A 21,383-nucleotide genomic window follows, 5' to 3' on the forward strand; every position below is an offset into this window, starting at 1 on the left:
TTTTATTTAGTTTAAAACACTATTTTTCCTTTATTTATTGTTAGATATTGTATTATTTCAATATAGAATGCACTGCATTTTCTTAAACTAATGAGATGTTGTTTGTATACAATTTAGGTAAATTAAATATATAATTTATGTAAAGTTTAAGATAATGATATACCTTTGATGTTTGTATTTCTAACTTTACAAAATAAAGATTGATATTACATTTTTATTTTCTCAAAAAAATATGGAATTAGATGGAATATTGAATCCACTTGCACATCAGCGTTTCGAAAAAATTGGTCATATGAAATACAGTAAATTAGCTCTTCTTCGTATGATTTCATCTAACAATACTTGGGGCTTAAAACAATCCCTTATGTAGCACAACGGATCCTAGCTATCAATCCATCCATTCATTCATTTTCCACCACTTATCTGAGACCAACTCACGGGGGCAACTGTCTTAGCAATGAGACCCACGGGTCCCTTTCGCCGATCGCGCTTGCCCAATCATACTGTGGGTCCCAATGACTTCCCAAGACAACTGTGGGATATAATCCTCCCAGCGAGCTTTGGGTATTCCCCAGGGTCACCTCCCAGCAGGTCGCGCACGTAAAACCTCCACAGGGAGGCGTCCGTATCAGATGCACGAACCACCTCACTTGTTTACGCTCGTTACGGGCTACTCGGAAGTCTATGCTTCTCGCTGTAAATGGGAGAGCCTAGCCATCCAGCGGAGCTGCCAGCGAGCTTCTGGTCGCCGGACCTGTGGGGGCCTGTCGTGCACAGCCCGACATCGCGACTTGAGACTGCCCACCTGTGGACCCACCACTTGCTGGAGGAATAGGGTCAGGGTGTGATGTACCCAGGTTTGCGAAGCAATGCGGAGAGGCCATGGCGAATTGAAATCAAGACATATAAACTGACTCCATCCATCTTCTAAATCCGCTTATCTTGAGAGCAGACTCGTGAGCAAGACGTAGACCATTAATGCAACCATCGGGCGCAAGGCAAAAACAATACATGGACAGGTCGCTATACTCAATGGCAGGATAACAGACACGCGAGGGCCAATTTATCAACGCCCGTCTACCTAATTTGCATGTCTTAGCAATGTGCGAGGAAAAACACGTACATACACTGGGAGAACAGCTCTAGCACTGCGCCGCCGTGCCGCCTCCCCGGTAACCAACTAAACATATCTGGTCGTTATTCGACTTGCTGTAAAGATGTGCCGTGCATCTTGTCGGTTTATGGGTTAAAAAGCACGGCCTCTGCCTTTTAAAACTTTCTCACGTCAGAGACGAGGCCCATCTGTGAAATGTACCGTTTGGTTCCATGACGCGCGGCGATGAAGTGACGTATGCTGGAGACGCGTGACGGAACAGAAGGCACACGGGGGACGCCGCTCCGGGAGATCACAATCAGACGTGGTATGTAGTCAACTGGAAATTGTTCACTGCGTCCACCATCAGGGAACTGGGTTCAAATCAAACGTGCGTATTAGAAGAGTGTTTTTTATGTCCCCATGCATCATAAATACGTATTGATTAAATATTAAATCAGCCCATAGCGAGTGTGTGCGTTATGCTATGGGACTGGATGAGCCAATGTAAACAATTTAAAACATTAGTCTAAAATGTCACATTACACCTGAAAACTATGAGTTACACCAAAACGATTTAGGGATATTTAGTCTTTACGTTTGCTGAATCTGCTTAATCGAGTTCAAGTCAAATTTACTTTCATGTATTTAAAGTACTATAATGAAATTCACACAAGTGCAAAGCAGGAGGAAACACTGAATGGGGTGCCAGTCCATCACAGAGGAAAGTCCCGCAAGCAGTCATACTCACGCTTACCGTAAAACTGCAATAAAATGAGATGAAAACCGGAGGCGAGTAGCTCAGTGGACAGCGCACTTCCTTCTTGGATCCGGTGCGTCGGGATCTCCGCCAACGTATCAAATGACATAGAGTTTAGCTTGACGGGCTATTCTAAACTAACCCGTGTGTGCGTGCGTTTCCAGACCGGCTTTCTCTTGAACAATGTCCCGGAAAGCATTGGGCGCCAGTCCGTTTTGTTAAACCCAGACGAAGAAAATATGCCCAGTAATGCCCATTAAAGGGTAAACCGATGCCCAGCTAATTAGCCTAAGTCTCGCATTCCGATCGTAAGATGAGTAGCTGAGAGAAAAAAATTACTCTTATATAAAAGTGGTTTAAGGACAAAATGTAGTCATTACCTTTAATTTCGTTTATATTGCTTTTTATTTTACGATTATAAATATGAAGTTGAACGTGGTGAAACAATAAGGAAGACGTATAGACGTTGAATTGAAGCCCGTGCATAACATTTCTATTTGTTATTAACACTTTCAAACATTCAAAATAATATTTTGACACTTTCGATGCATATGCATGATAATGTTTATCGTGGGCGGCACGGTGGCGCAGTGGTAGCGCTGCTGCCTCGCAGTTAGGAGACCTGGGTTCACTTCCTGGGTTCACTGCGTGGAGTTTGCATGTTCTCCCCGTGTCTACGTGGGTTTCCCCCGGGCGGTCCGGTTTCCACCCACAGTCCAAAGACATGCAGGTTAGGTGGATTGGTGATTCTAAATTGGCCTTAGTGTGTGTTTGTGTGTGTCCTGCGGTGGGTTGGCACCCTGCCCAGGATTGGTTCCCTGCCTTGTGCCCTGTGTTGGCTGGTATTGGCTCCAGCAGACCCCCGTGACCCTGTGTTCGGATTCAGCGGGTTGGAAAATGGATGGATGGATGGATGGATGGATGTTTATCGTGGTATGTTCGTATAACCTACGAAAACAATGTAAAGCTAACAAAATGGGGGATCAGCCAGCAGAGGGCGCACTTTTTCAGTCGGTGGTATCAAGAGTTCTTCACACTTCTCTCTGGGCAGTGTTGTAAAACTTAATCGAGTGTACGCATGCGTGAAAGATTTGCCCTGCCCATCTCGTTATGTCATTGACTCAGCCAGCCACAACTAGTTGAATGCAGACAGTTGGCTATTTGTATTAGCGGCATCGCAAGTAGTTGGCAGAAAACGAATGCTGTGCCCATTTATGAGGTTAAACTGTATTAACTGAAACCTTATTTTATAATTTTTGAATGTTAGCTAGACGTCATGCTTTATTTACAACACGTGTTGTTCTTTTAGACTTAGAGACACCGAGCATATTTCCCAGCACCAAGCAACGCAATGCAGTGTTTTAATGGTGTATTGAATAGATGCAAATGAAAATAAAACGTCTCGTTTTTGGATAACGTGGTTATTGCTTGGTGAGTCTGATAATCTGAGTTTTTATTGTATTCAGTTTTTTGTCTATTGGTTTTTTACAATCACTGTTTAGTATTTTGTGTCAGCTGTGTCACATCATGGATTCTGTCAGCACTGCTTGTTTCTGTACCAGTACGATCAGCAATAAATGCTTTTCATTGCAATATAAGAACAATTAGAATAATTTTGACAGAATAGGTCATTCAGTCCAGCAAGCTCATCAGTTTCAGGTGGCTAAGCAGACAGCTTTCCTCCATTAGTACCATTATTGAAGGGGCAGAAGTAATCCAATGCATTACCACTTTTGATATATAAAATTTGTTGCTGTTGCCTTATGTTCTGATTATGTGGATTGGCAATGCTAAATTGGCTCAAGTCAGTGTGTGTTCATGTTCACTTTGCCATAGATTGATGGCCCATCCAGGGTCGGTTCCAGCCTTGTCCTCACTGCTTGCTGCAATAAACTTCAGCTTCTCCGCAACCCTAATGAGAATTAGTACATTTGGAAAATATATAGATGGATGTTCTGTGAATTTTGTCAGGTAAGGAAGGCAAGTTTCAAGGTGACATTTGAACAAGGTATAGTGACAGATGAGTTCAACTGATTGCTTATAGGTAAGATGTGGAAAACTGATACAAAGTTACTCAGTAAATCAAAAATATTTTAAAATGATTGTAGTAAGAATTCAAAAATGAAACTTAATTTTAGATTCCTGTGGATATTCCAGAGTTATAGCTTGACTGGCATAACAGTGCTTGCAAGAGTGCGAAGTAAATGCCCACTCTGTGCAAAACCTTCTATGGAGATGTAGTACAATAAGCTATGGAGAACACTACATGCAAGAGGTGCAGGCCCACCATATCATACAAACAGAAAGTGCTCCTGAAAGCATATTAAAAATAATGCTGCCACTTAGAGCCACAATACAATTGTTCACATTTTCTCCTCAACACCATGGACACTTCTAGATTAGTAGCTCACTTATGGTCTCAGTGGAGATTGAATTGGCAAACCTGATTCATCTTATGCAGCCACATAACACACCTTAGATGAAGTTAAAGAGGTGGTGCATTGGCTCTTCATTGGCTGTTTTAAGTTTCCGTCAGGATCAATAAAGTATCTATCTATCTATCTATCTATCTATCTATCTATCTATCTATCTATCTATCTATCTATCTATCTATCTAGAGTATTTTTAGGTGATATTGACTTTCATTAATTATTTTTTAAGCACATAGTACTTGTGTGCTAGCTTAAAGTATAATTAATCCTTATTTCATATTAAGGGAGAAGCAGCCATGGCTGTGTGCATTCAGCCTTTGGTACTCCTTGCTGCTAACTGATGTTAGTTTCATTGATATTAACTTTATTAAACCTGTGTAATCCAATTTAGTGGGTGGATATGTGCAGTACCTGTCCAGGATAAATTCATCTCAATTTATTACCATACTGTACAGTGAAATGTACAGTTTTTTGTTAACCCCATGGGTGCATTACACATCTCTCTATTATAAAAAAAAAATCCTGGGACAGGAGACGAGACGTGATCTTCACGTTAAGATCACGGAAGACACTTAAAAGACCCGCGAGACAAAAGAGAATGGCCATGGAGCCATTCAGTCATCTAAAGGATTTGAGCACACACAGATCCAGGGTCTTAGCGCATATAAAGCGTATAAGGACAATACGTTATAAATGAAACGTCGACGACTAAGCGTAGAAGAAAGCAGCACGGAGAAAAGAGACTCAAAAGTGTTAGAGAGAAAAAAGAGCAGAAAAGAAAAAGAATAATCTAGGTGCAAATTTAGAAAATAAGGAAAGTTATTATCAGCCCGGAACAAGTGGAATTGGAAAAAAAAGCACGTCAAATCGGGCTCAGAATTAAAAGACAAAGAGTAAAAGACAAAGTAGAACTTCATAAAGACGTTCACAAATGTTGGCACTATACACATGCAGAGCAGGTTAGAGATTATGAAAGCAGTGGAATTCGAAAGGCAAAAAAAAAAAATGGCGTGATACACATGTGGAGAAAGTTAAAGAATATGAAAGTAGGAAAATTAGAAAAGTAGCACAAACAAACAGAAATTATTACTTGAAAAAGGGAAACTAATCACCACGGACCAGGGGCCTCATGTATAATGCCGTGCGTAGAACTCACACTATAACATGGCGTAAGCACAAAAGCGGGAATGTGCATATGCACAGAAAAATCCAGATGCAGGAATCTGTATGTATGCAAACTTCCACATTCTTCCGCTACATAAATCCCGATCAGCGTGAAAAGTAACGCACGTGCATGCACCTTCTGTCCCGCCCCAACTCCTCCCAGAATTATGCCTCTTTGAATATGCAAATCAATATAAATAGCCTTCTGTGAAAAGACAATGGGAAAAGTACGGGGGAAAATATAAGAATTTCAGCGAATTCGAAGTGGAGGCAAAGGAAAAACGTAATATTTGTTGTTTTAAACAGTGGTATAATCAACAAAAGGAGGTTGATCGAGTGACAGAGTGTCGGAGAAACTCGAAAGCTCAAGTTCACAAAGTCGCACAGTGCCCGAAATAAAAAAGAAGTCACATATCAAAGTCGCCATGAAAAGGCAAGTCGTAGCCCACCGTCTGAGTGTCATATGAAAGCTTATTAGGGTACAGACAAAAAAAAAAATAGGAACACAGTGGGAAAAAAGCACGAAATGTCAACTTTAATCTCGAAATGTCCACTTTAATAACTTAGTTTATTTTGCCATTAAAGTAGAACATCATAAATTTCATCTTAAAATCGTTTAATTTACTAGTTTCTCAAATCCCATTGTAACTAAAGTAGCACGTTAAATGCTTTGTTCTGTATTTGATCTTCTATGTGCTCTGTGTGTGAATCACTACCTGCTTCTTAAATGGGCTTTCTCTTTCTCCGACATGACACATAATCCATTACATTCGTGATATTACAGTTCTCTGAATAATTAAAATACTGAGATGTATACATGATATCTTTTTCATGATGATAGGAATGAAAGCATGTTATTAAACATGGGAACATGGTGGCGCAGTGCTTGTTCATGTCTCACGCAAGAGGCTTGCTGCGCCATGCGCGACCTTCAATGAAATAATTTATCACAGCAGTACTGTCTCTTTCAAACGTACTAACCTCCAATTCCTGTCCTTACTTTTCTTTCTCCAAATACCCAATCGTCCCACAATCAGCTCTGTAATAGACGTGAAGCCATTTGTAAGCTTAGAACGCAGATTCTTCAAAACTTTTAAGAAACATTGAAATATCTTTGTAGTACATGTTTAATTATTCTATCCATCTATCCTTCCAGTGTCACGTTAGCACCAGCAAGAATACAACGCAATGCAGGAACAATCCCTGAACTAGCTAGCGCTGCGGCACCATGTCCTCACATGTTTAATTATTAGCAATACATATTATTTAAATGAAGTTAAAGTTTTATCTATCTATCTATATAATATAATCAACATATTTTGCTGCATTTCATCATAAAAATGATATCGTCATCATATGTTAATACGCGCTTTAACCCTTAAAGGGAGCAGCTGAAAGAAGAAGAAGATGCAGTGAGCGTAACAACGCTAAAGCAGTTATGGTATTTGGAATACTATGGCTATTCCCTGGACCATTATATTGCTACAGGTTAATTACAATCAGATGCATTACACTAATAAACAATATGCAGTTAGTTTCAGTGTATTTATAAAGCCGCGTCAGGAATGTGGATCTAAGAAAGAAAGGGTGACTACACAGAAACAGTAGCACTGCTTTGACACTGGGTGCCGCCAGTCTGCAAAACCGAGTGAAGAAATTGCGTACGCCAGGGTATGAGGTACGCCAAGTTTAGGTTTTATGCATCACGATTTGAGCGTGGAAACGTTCGTACGCAACATTTCTGTGCGTACGCACCGTTTATACATGAGGCCCCTGTGTGTCATTGAAAAAAAAGCAGGACAAAGTGAGGTCAGAAATAAAAGACAGAGTGGAAAACAAAGTAAAACATCATAAAGAGGTTAAAAAACAAGGGGGGCAAACACATGCAGAGCAGGTTAGAGATCATGAAAACTCAAATTCAAAAGGCTCAAAATAAAACGTAGGTGCAAAACACATGCTGAGCAAGATACAGAATATGAAAGCAGAAAGAAACAACAGTGTCAAAAAAACAAAAGTAAAAATTGCATTGGGCGTGCATGACTGCCAGTGGCACTGGGACACTAGTGTTTGTTGATGATGTGACAGAGGACAGAAGCAGCCGAATGAATTCTGAGGTGTTCAGAGACATACTGTCTGCTCAAATCCAGCTAAATGCAGTCAAATTGATTGGGCGGCGTTTCATGATACAGATGGACAATGACCCAAAACATACAGCCAAAGCAACCCAGGAGTTTATTAAAGCAAAGAAGTGGAAAAATCTTGAATGGCCAAGTCAGTCACCTGATCTTAATCCAATTGAGCATGCATTTCACTTGTTTCACGTGGCATGGAGTCGATCAGTCTGTGGCACTGCTCAGGTGTTATGAGAGCCCATGTTGCTCTGATAGTGGCCTTCAGCTCTTCTGAATTGTTGGGTCTGGCGTATTGCATCTTCCTCTTCACAATACCCCATAGATTTTGTATGGGGTTAAGGTCAGGTGAGTTTGCTGGCCAATCAGGAACAGGAATACCATGGTCTTTAAACCAGGTACTGGCAGCTTTGGCACTGTGTGCAGGTGCCAGGTCCTGTTGGAAAATGAAATCTGCATCTCCATAAAGTTTGTCAGCAGCAGGAAGCATGAAGTGCTCTAAAACTTCCTGGTAGACGGCTGTGTTGACCTTGGACCTCAGAAAACACAATGGACCAACACCAGCAGATGACACGGCACCCCAAACCATCACTGACTGTGGAAACTTTACACTGGACCTCATGCAACGTGGATTCTGTGCCTCTCCTCTCTTCCTCCAGACTCTGGGACCTTGATTTCCAAAGGAAATGCAAAATTTACTTTCATCAGCGAACATAACTTTGGACCACTCAGCAGCAGTCCAAAGGCGAGACGCTTCTGACGCTGTCTCTTGTTCAAGAGTGGCTTGACACAAGAAATGCGACAGCTGAAACCCATGTCTTGCATACGTCTGTGCGTGGTGGTTCTTGAATCACTGACTCCAGCTGCAGTCCACTCTTTGTGAATCTCCCCCACATTTTTGAATGGGTTTTGTTTCACAATCCTCTCCAGGGTGCGGTTATCCCTATTGCTTGTACACTTTTTTCTACCACATCTTGTCCTTCCCTTCGCCTCTCTATTAATGTGCTTGGACACAGAGCTCTGTGAACAGCCAGCCTCTTTAGCAATGACCTTTTGTGTCTTGCCCTCCTTGTGCAATGGTCGTCTTTTGGACAACTGTCAAGTCAGCAGTCTTGCCCTTGATTGTGTAGCCTACAGAACTAGACTGATAGACCATTTAAAGGCTTTTGCTGGTGTTTTGAGTTAATTAGCTGATTAGAGTGTGGCACCAGGTGTCTTCAATATTGAACCTTTTCACAATATTCTAATTTTCTGAGATACTGTTGTCAGTTATAATCATCAACATTAAAAGAAATAAACATTTGAAATACATCAGTCTGTGTGTAATGAATGAATCTAATATACAAGTTTCACTTTTTGAATGGAATTACTGAAATAAATCAACTTTGTCATGATATTCTAATTTTATGACCAGCACCTGTAGTTGTCACAATCCCAAGGACATAAGGTTTATTGGCACTTCTGCTTTGACACTATGTGAGAGTGAAAATGTGCGTTAGTTGACTCAACGATGAACTATCAGCCTGTCTATGTCTGACTCCTGACTTGTGCCAAGTACTACCATAATAGACCTTGGACCATCATAACCCAGATATGAATTAAGCAGGCCTGAGAATGTTGAGGTGTAATGCTAGAGGCAGTACCAGACAGAACAAATAACACTCGGATAACATCAGTAATTTAAGTGAAAAATGGTCAATAACATTTAATTGATAGCACAAGCTGATTTGCTCTGCGGGTGCCTACAAAAATCATGCCCCAGTCAAAAGTCAAGATGTCAACTCTATGTGAGCTACAGAAAAATGACCTGAGGATGAAAGCTTTTTGTGATTTTACTTGCTACATAACGGGGAAGGTGTGTGGTGTTTATGACAATGGAAAATCCTTTATTTACAAAACTCAGCATTTGCTCAGGAATAAGCCGTCCTTCTCATGACCCTGAAAACAGAAGTGTCCGTGTGCCAAATTTGCATTATGTGGAAATAAACCCTGATCACGGCTCTGTGCAAAAAAAAGCCTCTTTAACTAATATTGTACTGTTTAACTGGAGATCTCTTAATGGCAAAGCATTGGTGCTGTCAAAACTCATCACTGACACCAAACTTGACATTCTGTGTTTAACGGAGACTTGGCAAAAACCAAACGAATTTACGTCTCTCACGGAGGAGACACCACCTGGTTTCACTTTCCATACAGAGCCTCGCAGCTCAAGGCAAGGCGGTGGGCTTGCAGTAATTGTCAGAGCAGACTTAAACATCAAACGAATCCCAATTGACTGTCCATTGTCTTTTGAGTGCCTGGCTCTTAAACTAATAATGGAATCAGGTCCTGTCTTACTCATTGTGCCTTATCGTCCCCCAAAATACAATGCATCCATCTTATCCGATCTAATTGAACTTTTGACCCACCTAAGCTCTTACTCTCAGAGAATTATCCTTCTCGGTGATTTCAACATCCATATTGACATCCCCACATCTAAACTGAGAAATGAATTCCTATCCTTACTGGACTGTTTTGACTTGACACAACATGTTGATTTTCCCACCCACTCTGATGGTCATACTGTATATTGGACCTGATCTGTACTTCTGGACTATCTGTTGCCAACATTTACAGCACTGATTTGGGACTCTCTGACCATAAAGCAGTATTTTTCACTGTTTCACTGCCTTTCCCTCCTCTTACTGAAACCTTAAAAATTTCTGTCCCTCTATCCTTTCTGGATCCATTTCTGATCTTTTACTATCTGCACCTATTCCATCAACACTAGATAGTTTTGTTGACCACTATAACACAGCCCTTCATTCAGCATTAGATAAAACAGCTCCTTTAAAACATAAGGAGGTTTCCTTTAAACGTTCAGCTCCTTGGTATAACTCAGAATTGCGATCTATGAAAACAGCTGGCCGACGCCTTGAGAGAATGTCACGTAAGACTGGCCTCACCGTGCACATCCAGGCTTTCTCTGACCACCAAAGAGCTTACAGAGAAGCACTAACTTCTGCCAAGAACACCCATTATGGCAGAATAATAGAAAATGGCCACGATAACCCAAGGGTTTTGTTCTCTGTAGTTAATAAACTACTCAAACCCGCATCTGGCCCAACTACCTCTTCTACTGAAGCCTGTGAGGAATTCCTCCACTTTTTCCATAACAAAATTAAACATCTAAATAATTCAACTAACATAAATACATCATCTGTTTATATCTCTCCCTGTTTTCCCGCTCCATCCAGCTCCTTCTCTAAGTTCTCACCAGTCACATCTGCGTTTGTTAATAACCTGCTTTGTAAAGTGAGGCCAACTACTTGTGTACTGGACCCCATCCCCAGCACACTACTTAAATCCTGCCTTCATGACATAATCCCGACTGCTACAACAATAATAAACTCATCCCTTGACACTGGCTCTGTACCGCTCACTTTTAAAATTGCTTTTGTAACCCCAATTTTAAAAAAGTCTGGTCTTGATGCTGACAATCTTAACAATTTCCAGCCTATTTCGCACTTACCTTTTCTGCCAAAAGTTCTCGAGCGTGTTGTAGCTTCTCAACTCACCAATTACTTAACCTCTAAGAACTTGATGGAACCCTTTCAGTCTGGTTTCAGGGCGCGGCACAGCTGTGAAACTGCTCTGCTACGGGTAACCAATGATTTGCTTATGGCAGCAGACTCTGGACAAACCAGCATATTAATTCTATTAGACCTCAGTGCAGCATCTGACACTGTCAGTCATGACATTCTACTGTCCAGAATGGAGAACATGCTGGGTATCTCTGGCACTGCCCTCCAGTGGTTCAAGTCCTATCTGACTGATAGGCAAGTGTTTGTTAGTCTTGGCAACAGCAGATCCAGCTGAGCGCCAGTCACACAAGGAGTCCCTCAGGGCTCTGTCCTCTGCCCTCTTCCCTTCTGTATTTATATGCTTCCCCTTGGCCATATTATCCGTAGCTATGGACTGGGTTATCATTTGTATGCAGATGATACTCAACTCTACTTCAATGTTAAAAGTGGAACTTCATCAGAGCTTTCTCAGCTCACAACCTGCCTTAGTGAAATTAAAACCTGGATGGAGCAGAACTCTTTAAAATTAAATTGCAACAAAACTGAACTCCTGCAAATTGGGACTAAAATGCAACTTAATAAAATGAGCTCCTTCCCAATCTATCTTGGCGGTGATCTCATCAGACCTGCCTCTACTGTAAAAAATCTTGGTGTCATTTTTGATTCCTCCCTCTCTTATTCCACCCACATAAACCACATTAAGAAACTTTCACTCTTTCACCTCCGTAACATATCACGTGTTCGCTCCTTCCTCTCCTTCTCTAATGCTGAGAAACTTGTCCATGCTTTTATCACATCCCGCATCGATTATTGTAATTCCCTACTGGCAGTCTGGCAGGTGCTCCTTCTAATCTTCTATCACAGCTCCAGCTTATTCAAAACTGGGCTTCAAGTGTCCTGACACGAACCAGCAGCAGCGAGCACATCACACCCATCCTGCTCCTCCTTCACTGGCTCCCTGTGTCTTACAGAATCGAATATAAAATCCTACTAATAACCTACAAAGCCTTAAATAACCTCACACCAAACTACATCAGTGACCTTCTCCATCACTATGTGCCTGCCCATCCACTAAGGTCCTCTGATTCTGGCAATCTTGTTGTACCCCACACTAATCTACACTCCATGGGTGACAGGGCCTTCAGCTGTATGGCGCCCAGACTCTGGAATGACCTACCAAAATTAATCAGGTCAGCTGACTCCATTAATTCTTCTAAAAAACAACTCAAAACTCATCTGTTCAGGAGGGCTTTTAGCTCTACTTGACTTTATTACCCTTCTCTCAGTTTACTTCTCTGTCAAGATGCCAATGTAACCTGTATGTGTGTGCTAGACCATCAATTATGTTGTCGGTTAGGCTTTTTTTTCTCTGAATTCACTGTCATAATCTTCTGTATTTATTTATCTGGTTTGTACAATGCTATATACTGTATACCCTGCCATTCTTTCTTATATTCTGTAAGTGCCTTGAGCATGGGAAAGGCGCTATATAAATAAAATGTATTATTATTATTATTATTATTAACTCTTATCTTGTTATAGACAAAGCAGTTGGGCTAATGTCATTAATCTGAGGGTGCCATTAGCACATGCTATACAGCTCCTTGGGGTCCTTTAGCACTTTTCTCTGAATGTGCAGAGAGCACCTCAACCATGGAGAACACTCTGCATAGTCCCAATGCCTAAAATGGGTTTAAAAGATAAGCTTTTTGTTTTCAAGGGGACCTGTGTCCATAAGGTTGTGTTTGTTAAAATCTAAAGAAAATATATAAAACACAATTTTGCATGGCAAATACCTATATAACATGTTTGTGAAGAAATAACTTCAACTTGAAAAATACAGAACTTATCCTTTATGGAACTACCAACCAGTAGCTCCCACGTGACACATCATGAAGACCATTGATAGGATGTTTCTGAAGCTGGTGTGAGCCCTGGTTACAGACCATCTGGAGTTGTTACAGTGCACCTACTAGGCATATATAGGATGTGGGATATGGCCGGCCTTTTATCCCGGCCAATACCCCCAGGCCGCCAGGTGGAGCCCTGCCTGCAACATAGAGGTGCCCCGAGTTCCAGCAGGGCATCATGGACAGTGGAGTTTTTCATCACAGCCCTGCTGGATACCATGGGAACCTCCAGGGGACGCTGCAGGAAGGCCCAGAGACTATTATGTGCCCTATAACCCGGAAGTACGTCGTAGTCATAGCGACAGGAAGAATGACGTGTTTCCGGGGTGAAGAAGAAGAGTTTCTATCTGATCTGGAGGTGTTCCAGGTCACGTGGACAGAGAAAGCGAAACACTTCCTGGTCAAGGACTATAAAAGGACTATGGGAAATCCCAGACGTCGAGCTGAGCTGGGTGGAAGGGTGGCAACGCGTCTGGGAGTGTGGAGGATTGTCTTGATTAATTATTGGTGATTTATGAATATTGTGGAGTGGAGGGTGCTTTGTGCACGTTATTGTTCAAATAAAAATAATATTTGGACTTTTACCTGGTGTCTGGAGTCAAGTCAGAGGGTTCAAGAGGACGACAGCGCCCTCTATCTGTCACAAGGAGTAGATTATGCTTTGATCTGTATTCCCCACAAAGACTATTCCACCCTGGACAAGGCCTGCATGATGGTTAGGATAATGATATTTGATTTATGCAGTTTCTGTAATACACTCCAGCTTCTCTGGTTAAGGAAAAAATCTCAAGGTGATGCAGTTAGATGGTGCTAGGATGCAACAACATTGATTGGCTTGACAAGGAGAGAAGTCATTAAAAGGAGATTGCAGCCAGAAAATGGAGAGAGAGCATCAAAATCAAATCATACACAAGAACCATAATTGGAAGAAGTCTTGAGCCATGAATTCAACAAAAGTAATAAAGAAAACTTACATGCAAAGTTCTTACTCAGAATCCATCAACATGCTGTATCAGTGCATGCTCCCATCAACCCATCGAATTTAGATAATTACAGTTCCAGTGCATCAGTCTTTATATTGTTCTGCCAATGATGTTAATTCTTGCAAGTTCTGAACTGTTTGTTCTCTGTAGCAACCACAGACGTGAAATAGCTACCATGACACAAAATGGTAAAGACTGAGAGTAAACAAAAATAAGGGTGAACTGTTTAAAACTTAAAAGAAAACATATGCAAATGAATACAATGTAAGCACAAGGAAAAAGATTCAAGTCAGGGAAGGAATCATGAAACAGGATTCTGGATTATAGTCTATGTATCTATCAGAAGACAGTTGGTGAGGTTCTATAACTGTGTTTCAGAGATAACTTTCAGGAAAACAAGGCACCCTAGGAAATTGGCCTGTCTCCCTTTCTGTTCACCCTCTACACTGCTCATTTTGAGTGCAGCTCTAGTTTATCACATCATTTCTCAGATGACCTCCCTGTTTTAAGCTATATTGAGAATGGAGATGAGGAATATAGAAAGGTGGTGGAGAACTGCCCTGAGTTAAACATTAAAAAGACAAAGGAGTTTTTGGTGGCAGCCCCATACTGTATGTTAGGGAGTTTCTCAGATCAGTCACTATAATGGGGGGAGGTAGAGGGGTTTCAGAATTAAGAATTCTTGAGTGCTCAACTGAACAGTAAACCGAATAATGGAGGCAATACAGACCAGCGATATCAAAAGCCCAGGGCAGGCTGTTCTTTCTCAGGAAATTCAGGCCCTCCACCACCACATAGTGGGCAATGCAGACGTCCGTGCTGCAGTATGCTAGGTGAGTAGCACCAATGCAGGACTTGACAGGCATCTCAATAAACTGATCAGGAAGGACCAACTCTGAACTCACTGAAGGTAGTGGCAGAACATAGGATCATGTCAAAAAGAACTTCAAGACTAATGTTAGTCCTCTGTATGACATGTTGCCTTGGAATAAATTTAGTCACTGGCTCATTCCATCACAATTGTGATAAAAGGCAGTAATGGAGTTCATTTTTACTTGCAGCCAGAATATATAATGTTGCCTCCCATCTTGACTATTGTCACCTTAACTAGTTGAAGTAGAAATATTAGTTCTGTGTTTTGCACTTATCTAATAGTTCACACTTTATGTTCTATGTTGATGCTGGAGAGAAGGAATTTCTTGTTTAAGATCAACAAACTTTTGTCTATTTATTCTACTCATTCTTTCCATGGCTAAGCCATTAATGTCAGCAAGTGTGTGGCCCACCCAACAAGTCTACTGAAATCCACACTCCTCTCCCTTTTTTGCCAGTACTAAAGGGCAGAGCATTGTTTTTGCACTATTTAATAAAAAACGTTACCTACTTCCTGAAAGCTATCTCATCATTGCTGGTAATCAGATCATTGTGTCATCCACAAACCTGATGATAGATAAATTTAACAATAAGTAGTAATGAATTTAAGGAGGAAACATAGAATTTTTTGAGAATAAAATATTTATTGTAAAAAGGAACACTCAGCTAAATCGGAAAAAGAAACTAATAATGCAGAAAACCCTGCAAAAGGGTTACTGTAATTAGCAACATGGAATCAGTTAGCAAATTCTCAATAATACGAAAGAAAGCTAGAATGACTTTTAGTTAAAATCCCTAATAACTTCTTTTGTTAATTTATCACTAACAAATAATAAGAAAACATTTTTTAAATTCAGAGTCTGGCAAAAAAATATGAAACCTTACCAATGATAATCTTAAAACAAAAGCCAATCCTAAGCATAAGAAAATTTGGGGAAATATAAAAAAGGATAAAAACCAAAAAGAAATGCAGAGTATTTAAAGAAGGAAACTTTAAACTGCAACCATAAACCAACACCTAGTCTTAACACCCTAACAAAGATTACAACCCAAGCAGAAAAGATTTTCAAAACCAAAAACCAGACTGGTTTGGGAACAGCTGTGTACGGGATATTAAAGAACTACAGAGAGTGATCCAGGAAGCAGAACACTGCACCAGATCTGATCTACCATCTCTGCAGGATATTTATACCAGGACATGCAGGATCAAGTCAACTAGGATCATCAGAGACTCATCTCACCCCAGTAACTATCTGTTCATCCAGCTGAAATCAGGCAAACAGTTTAGGAGTATTATGGCCAGAACAGAGAGGCTCAGAAGGACCTTTTATCCACAGGATATAAGACCCCGTTAACCTGGACATGCTACTACAAATATATTCAAATATTCATTAACAAGAACTGAACTCTCTACCTCATTGTTTCTCAGCTGCCGCCATGCCATTTAAGACTAGTTTAATCAACAAACTAGCACACTGCCCTTTTCATTTGCACAAAATCGGATCTTCTTTTAAAATTGTAATGCTTTGGATACATACTCTTGTTTCATCTCAGTTCCACCCTTTTAAGTTTGTTTTTATTCACTTAAATTTTTTTTCTTTTAAATTTACTAGGGGGCTTTGCCCTCTGCTCGCTTCACTTGCCAACCTCCCCCCCCCCCCGGCATGCGCTATGCACCAGCCACTTTGCATCTCTGCCGCTCGCATATGTGGATTTCACTTTCACTAAACAACAAATCTTTTAATTCTTGCGGATACGCCTCTTCATTGGGAAGAAACACTACTTTTCCCTGATGGCAACACGAAATAGACAATCTACAAGTCTCCAACTTAAAGTTTAAATTAGAACAATATATTCAATCTGTTTTCGCTGTTCTGTTATTTCACCGAGTAATAATTTCCGTTTGTTTGCGCTAATGCAATCTTTACTATCATTTTTTTGAGACTTTCGAATTTTAGTACTTTCATTATCTCTAACCTGCTCTGCATGTGTATCGCGGCAACATTTTTGAATTCTTTACGATGTTCTACTTTGTCGTCTACTCTTTGTCTTTTATTTCCAACCCAGACGTGGTTAAATCTCTTGGCACAAGGTCTCGTCTCACGGGACATGAAAGTATCTCTCTGAAAAAGTCACATCTCATCCCAGGATTTTTTTATTATGATAGAGAGACATATATTTATCCATCCATCCATTATCCAACCTGCTATATCCTAACTACAGGGTCATGGGGGTCTGCTGGAGCCAATCCCAGCCAACACAGGGTGCAAGGCAGGAAACAAACCCTGGGCAGGTCGCCAGCCCACCGCAGAGAGAGACATACAGTTTAATTTAAATTAGCTATTTCTTAATTTATTGCACAGTCTCATGGGCCGATTCAGGGCACATCTCACTACATGTTGTACTTGTATAACTGTGCATGTGACAAATAAAGAATTTGAACTTGAACTTGTATTTGTTTCCCATTTGAGATCTTTTGAGCTAATGGTGCCAAAATATTTGAAAGACTCCACTTCATTTACAGCCGTGTTATTGATTTCCAAGAGGTAGTGGATGGTTGGATTCTTATGGAAATCACTTATAATATCAACAGGTTTTTGTGTGTTAAGTTCCAAATTATTTTCGGAACACCATATAGCTAGATGAGCTGCTTCTCTCTGGTAGCAAGACTCTTCATTATTGCTAATGAGGCCTACTAGGGTTGTGTCATCTGTAAGTTTTAACAACTTGATGGAAGGGTCACAAAAAGTGTTATTAGTGTACAAAGAGTAGAGAATGGATGAGACTTCACATTCAATGTGTTATCCAAGCAATCCAATTAACCAGCCTGAGTTGCAAATTTAAAAGCAGAATTTAAACAATTACTGTATACTAAATCTCTGTGCCCTGGGATGGTGTTTCATTTTACAAAATAAAGGCCAGGTTGATTTATTTTTTGTTTACTGAATGGGATTGCAGCCCAATGGGTACAAAGAATTTTACTTTGCTGGCCTGAGATTCATCTGTGATGTCTCCTCACCCTCAGATCCCTGAATCCCAGATTGTGGCTATGGCCTACAGGGTAAACACCTTTTTACTATACACAGGGTGATCAGTAAATATCCAGGATTTGAAAATGTTACCTTCCTTAAAAGAAAATGGTTAAAACACTTAGTTTTACACTTAGAAAATATGCATTGTCATGATGGGGTTTAGACTCCATGCCAGCTGGTCCTTTAGTGTTCTCTTTGCCCCACCCATCTGAATCTGTTGCTTGGAAACACTAATCTCATTGTAGTCACATTAAGGGACAAAGAAGCTAATGCCATGTGCATATGGTATCGGACAGACGGGAAACCCAGATTTTTAAGTCACGAATTTCATGTGAAAGCCCTACAAAGCTGGAGCTCCAAGACAGTGAGGAGGGAGACAGTACTACTCAGCTGAGATTAAACCTGAGTCAAGTGCACAAAATATATAATGTAGTCATCCAGAATTGGGATTTTTGTGGTTAAATTGCGTTTGGAGTAATCCAATACACCTTTAATACATTTGGTTTGCTTTTCAAATTACTCTGTTAATTTTTCTTGATTTGCTTTTTTCACAGAAAAAGTAACCAATCAGCAGCAGCTTCACACTCCTCCAAAAATCTTAATGGGAATTTACATGAATGCACTGCTGGGAATTCCAAATTCCGTAATGAGGCCTCCTTCCAGGAAGTCTGGGTTTTATGAAAGGCTGATGAGGGACAGTTGTCCTCACCAGGCGGCTTCTTAGCACTGTGGAGAAAGAAGCAGATGACAGTTTTAGTGACAGCGCCCTCTCTTGTCTCTTTGAGTAATTACATACCTTGACTAAGCCTGTGAGGAGGTCCTCCAACAACATATTGCTTTTGTTTTTATAACCTCTGTCATGCTTTTTAAATTTAATTAGCTGTTCTACTCTTGCCTCTTCCTTGGCCAGATCTGCATCTTTGCTTCAGTGTTTGCTGCCAACCGATAGTGCATTGTTTTCGTTCAGCTTGACTTCTTCACATTCTGGAAGCCAAGTCCTAAGGGCCGAGAACATGCAAATTCCACACCAGACTGTTCACAGTTCTGGATTCAAGCCCATTCCTGGCAAAAAAAAAAATCCTTATTCTATTAGCAATTGATTTATTTATCTAACATTTTGTAATGAATGAGATTAGCTGCAATATGAAGATCTAAACATCAAAAGTGGCCAGCTGGTTGAGAATCACATCTTATCTTTCCTCTTAGCTCAAAACAACTCGATACATGTAGTCATTTTCCCACTGTACTTATCTGACGGTAGCCATATTCTTTTTGCCATTTGTAGATTTGCTCTTGCCAGCATTCCATTTCCTTCCTCTTGTTTACCACTATTGTTTTCTTTCTATTGCATTATAGTTGCCAAGGCCCTATTTTGCCAGCTTGGAAGCCTTATTATTGAATTTGTCTGACCACTTTGGATATTGACCCTTTCCCAAACACCAGACTGTGATATTGCACACTTACTCATTCTGGGAAATCTAGAACCATGTTTTACAAATTAAACAAAATCTCAAACCAGGAAATCAATTCCATTATTTATCTCTCTATTATAAAAAAAAATCTTGGAAGGAGACAAGACGTGATTTTCTCAGAGAGACACTTTCACATCCCGTGAGACAAGTCTTTGTGCCAAGAGATTTAACCACACCTGGGGCCGGAAATAAAAGACAAACAGTAGATGATAAAGTCAAATGTCGTAAAGTACACATGCAGAGCAGGTTAGAGATAATGGAAGTACGAAAACTTTGAAAGTCTCAAAAAAGGATAGTAAAGATCACATTAGCGCAAACAAATGGAAATTATTATTCTGTGAAATAACAGAACAGCGAAAAGAGATCAAATATATTGTTCAGATTTAAACTTTAATTCGGAGACTTGTAGATAGATAGATAGATAGATAGATAGATAGATAGATAGATAGATAGATAGATAGATAGATAGATAGATAGATAGATAGATAGATAGATAGATAGATAGATAGATAGATAGATATTTTATTAATCCCAAGGGGAAATTCACATACTCCAGCAGCAGCATACTGATAAAAACCAATATTAAATTAAAGAGTGTGTAAAGAAAGACACAACTGCGCATAAAGGGTTGGGGTTTTCCGGCCCCGTATACTGTACAGTATGCAAAAAGAAAACAATCATACAGTCCAGAGTACTTTGCATTACACTACTGAACAACAAGATGGTGTGATGGGGGAACATTTATAGGGCGGACCGGAATAAGCAGAGGAATGTTGGGTAATGAATTATGTTGCATTCTGGGATCCTGACGTCATCAGAGTGGAGGAGGATGCGGAAGTGGAGGAACGGGAGCCGGCTCAGGGTGTCGGCGTTTCCATCTTTCTGGGAAAAATAGAGAGAGAAAGGTTAGTTGCCTGCCAGTCCCTTATGGCCTTCGGTTTTGCGCTACTTCCTGGGTCGTTCTGCGGCTACCCATGCGCGCATACGTGACAAGTGATAAAAAATGCAGGTATAACAGACAATAACTTTGTATAATGTCAATGTTTACATACTGAGGTCTATCTGTAAGATAGTCCACAATCCATGCCACCAGGTATGAATCTACTCCCATCTCTGTCAGCTTGTCCCTAAGGAGCAGAGGTTGGATGGTGTTGAAAGCACTAGAGAAGTTTAGAAACATAATTCTTACTGCACCACTGCCTCTGTCCAAGAGGGAGAGGGATCGGTGTAGCATGTAGATGATGGCATCCTCCGCTCCCACCTTCTCCTGGTATGTGAACTGCAGAGGGTCGAGGGTGTGCCGATCCTGTGGCCTCAGGTGGTGAAGCAGCAACCGCTGCATGGTCTTCATCACATGTGACGTCAGAGCGACAAACCGGAAGTCATTCAGCTCACTAGGACATGATACCTTTGGGACTGGGGTGATGCAAGATGTTTTCCAAAGCCTCGGGACTCTCCCCTGTTCCAGGCTCAGGTTGAAGATGCGCTGTAGAGGACTCTCCAGCTCCAACGCACAGGCCTTCAGCAGTTGTGGCGATACTCCATCTGGACCCACTGCTTTGCTGGCACAAAGTCTCCTCAGCTCTCTGCTTACCTGAGCTGCTGTAATTGTGGGTGGGGGGAAACGCTTTCCTATGCTGGCATCAGCAGAAGGATGGGTGGAAGGTGCAGTAGTCTAAGGTGAGGGTGGGTTAGGTTCGTCAGACCTGTTAAAGAAGTTGTTCATCTGGTTTGCTCTCTGCACATCTCTCTCGATGGTGGCACCCCGATTCGAGCTGCAGCCAGTGATGATCTTCATCCCATCCCACACTTCCTTCATGCTGTTATTCTGTAACTTCTGCTCCAGCTTTCTCCTGTACTGCTCCTTCGCCTCCCTGAGCTGGACTCGGAGTTCCTTCTGCATGCGCTTGAGCTCATGCTGATCACCACCTTTAAAAGCCATTTTCTTCTGGTTCAAAAGGCCCTTGATGTC

The sequence above is a fragment of the Erpetoichthys calabaricus genome, chromosome 2 (assembly GCF_900747795.2).
Source record: "Erpetoichthys calabaricus chromosome 2, fErpCal1.3, whole genome shotgun sequence".
Lineage (NCBI taxonomy): Eukaryota > Metazoa > Chordata > Cladistia > Polypteriformes > Polypteridae > Erpetoichthys > Erpetoichthys calabaricus.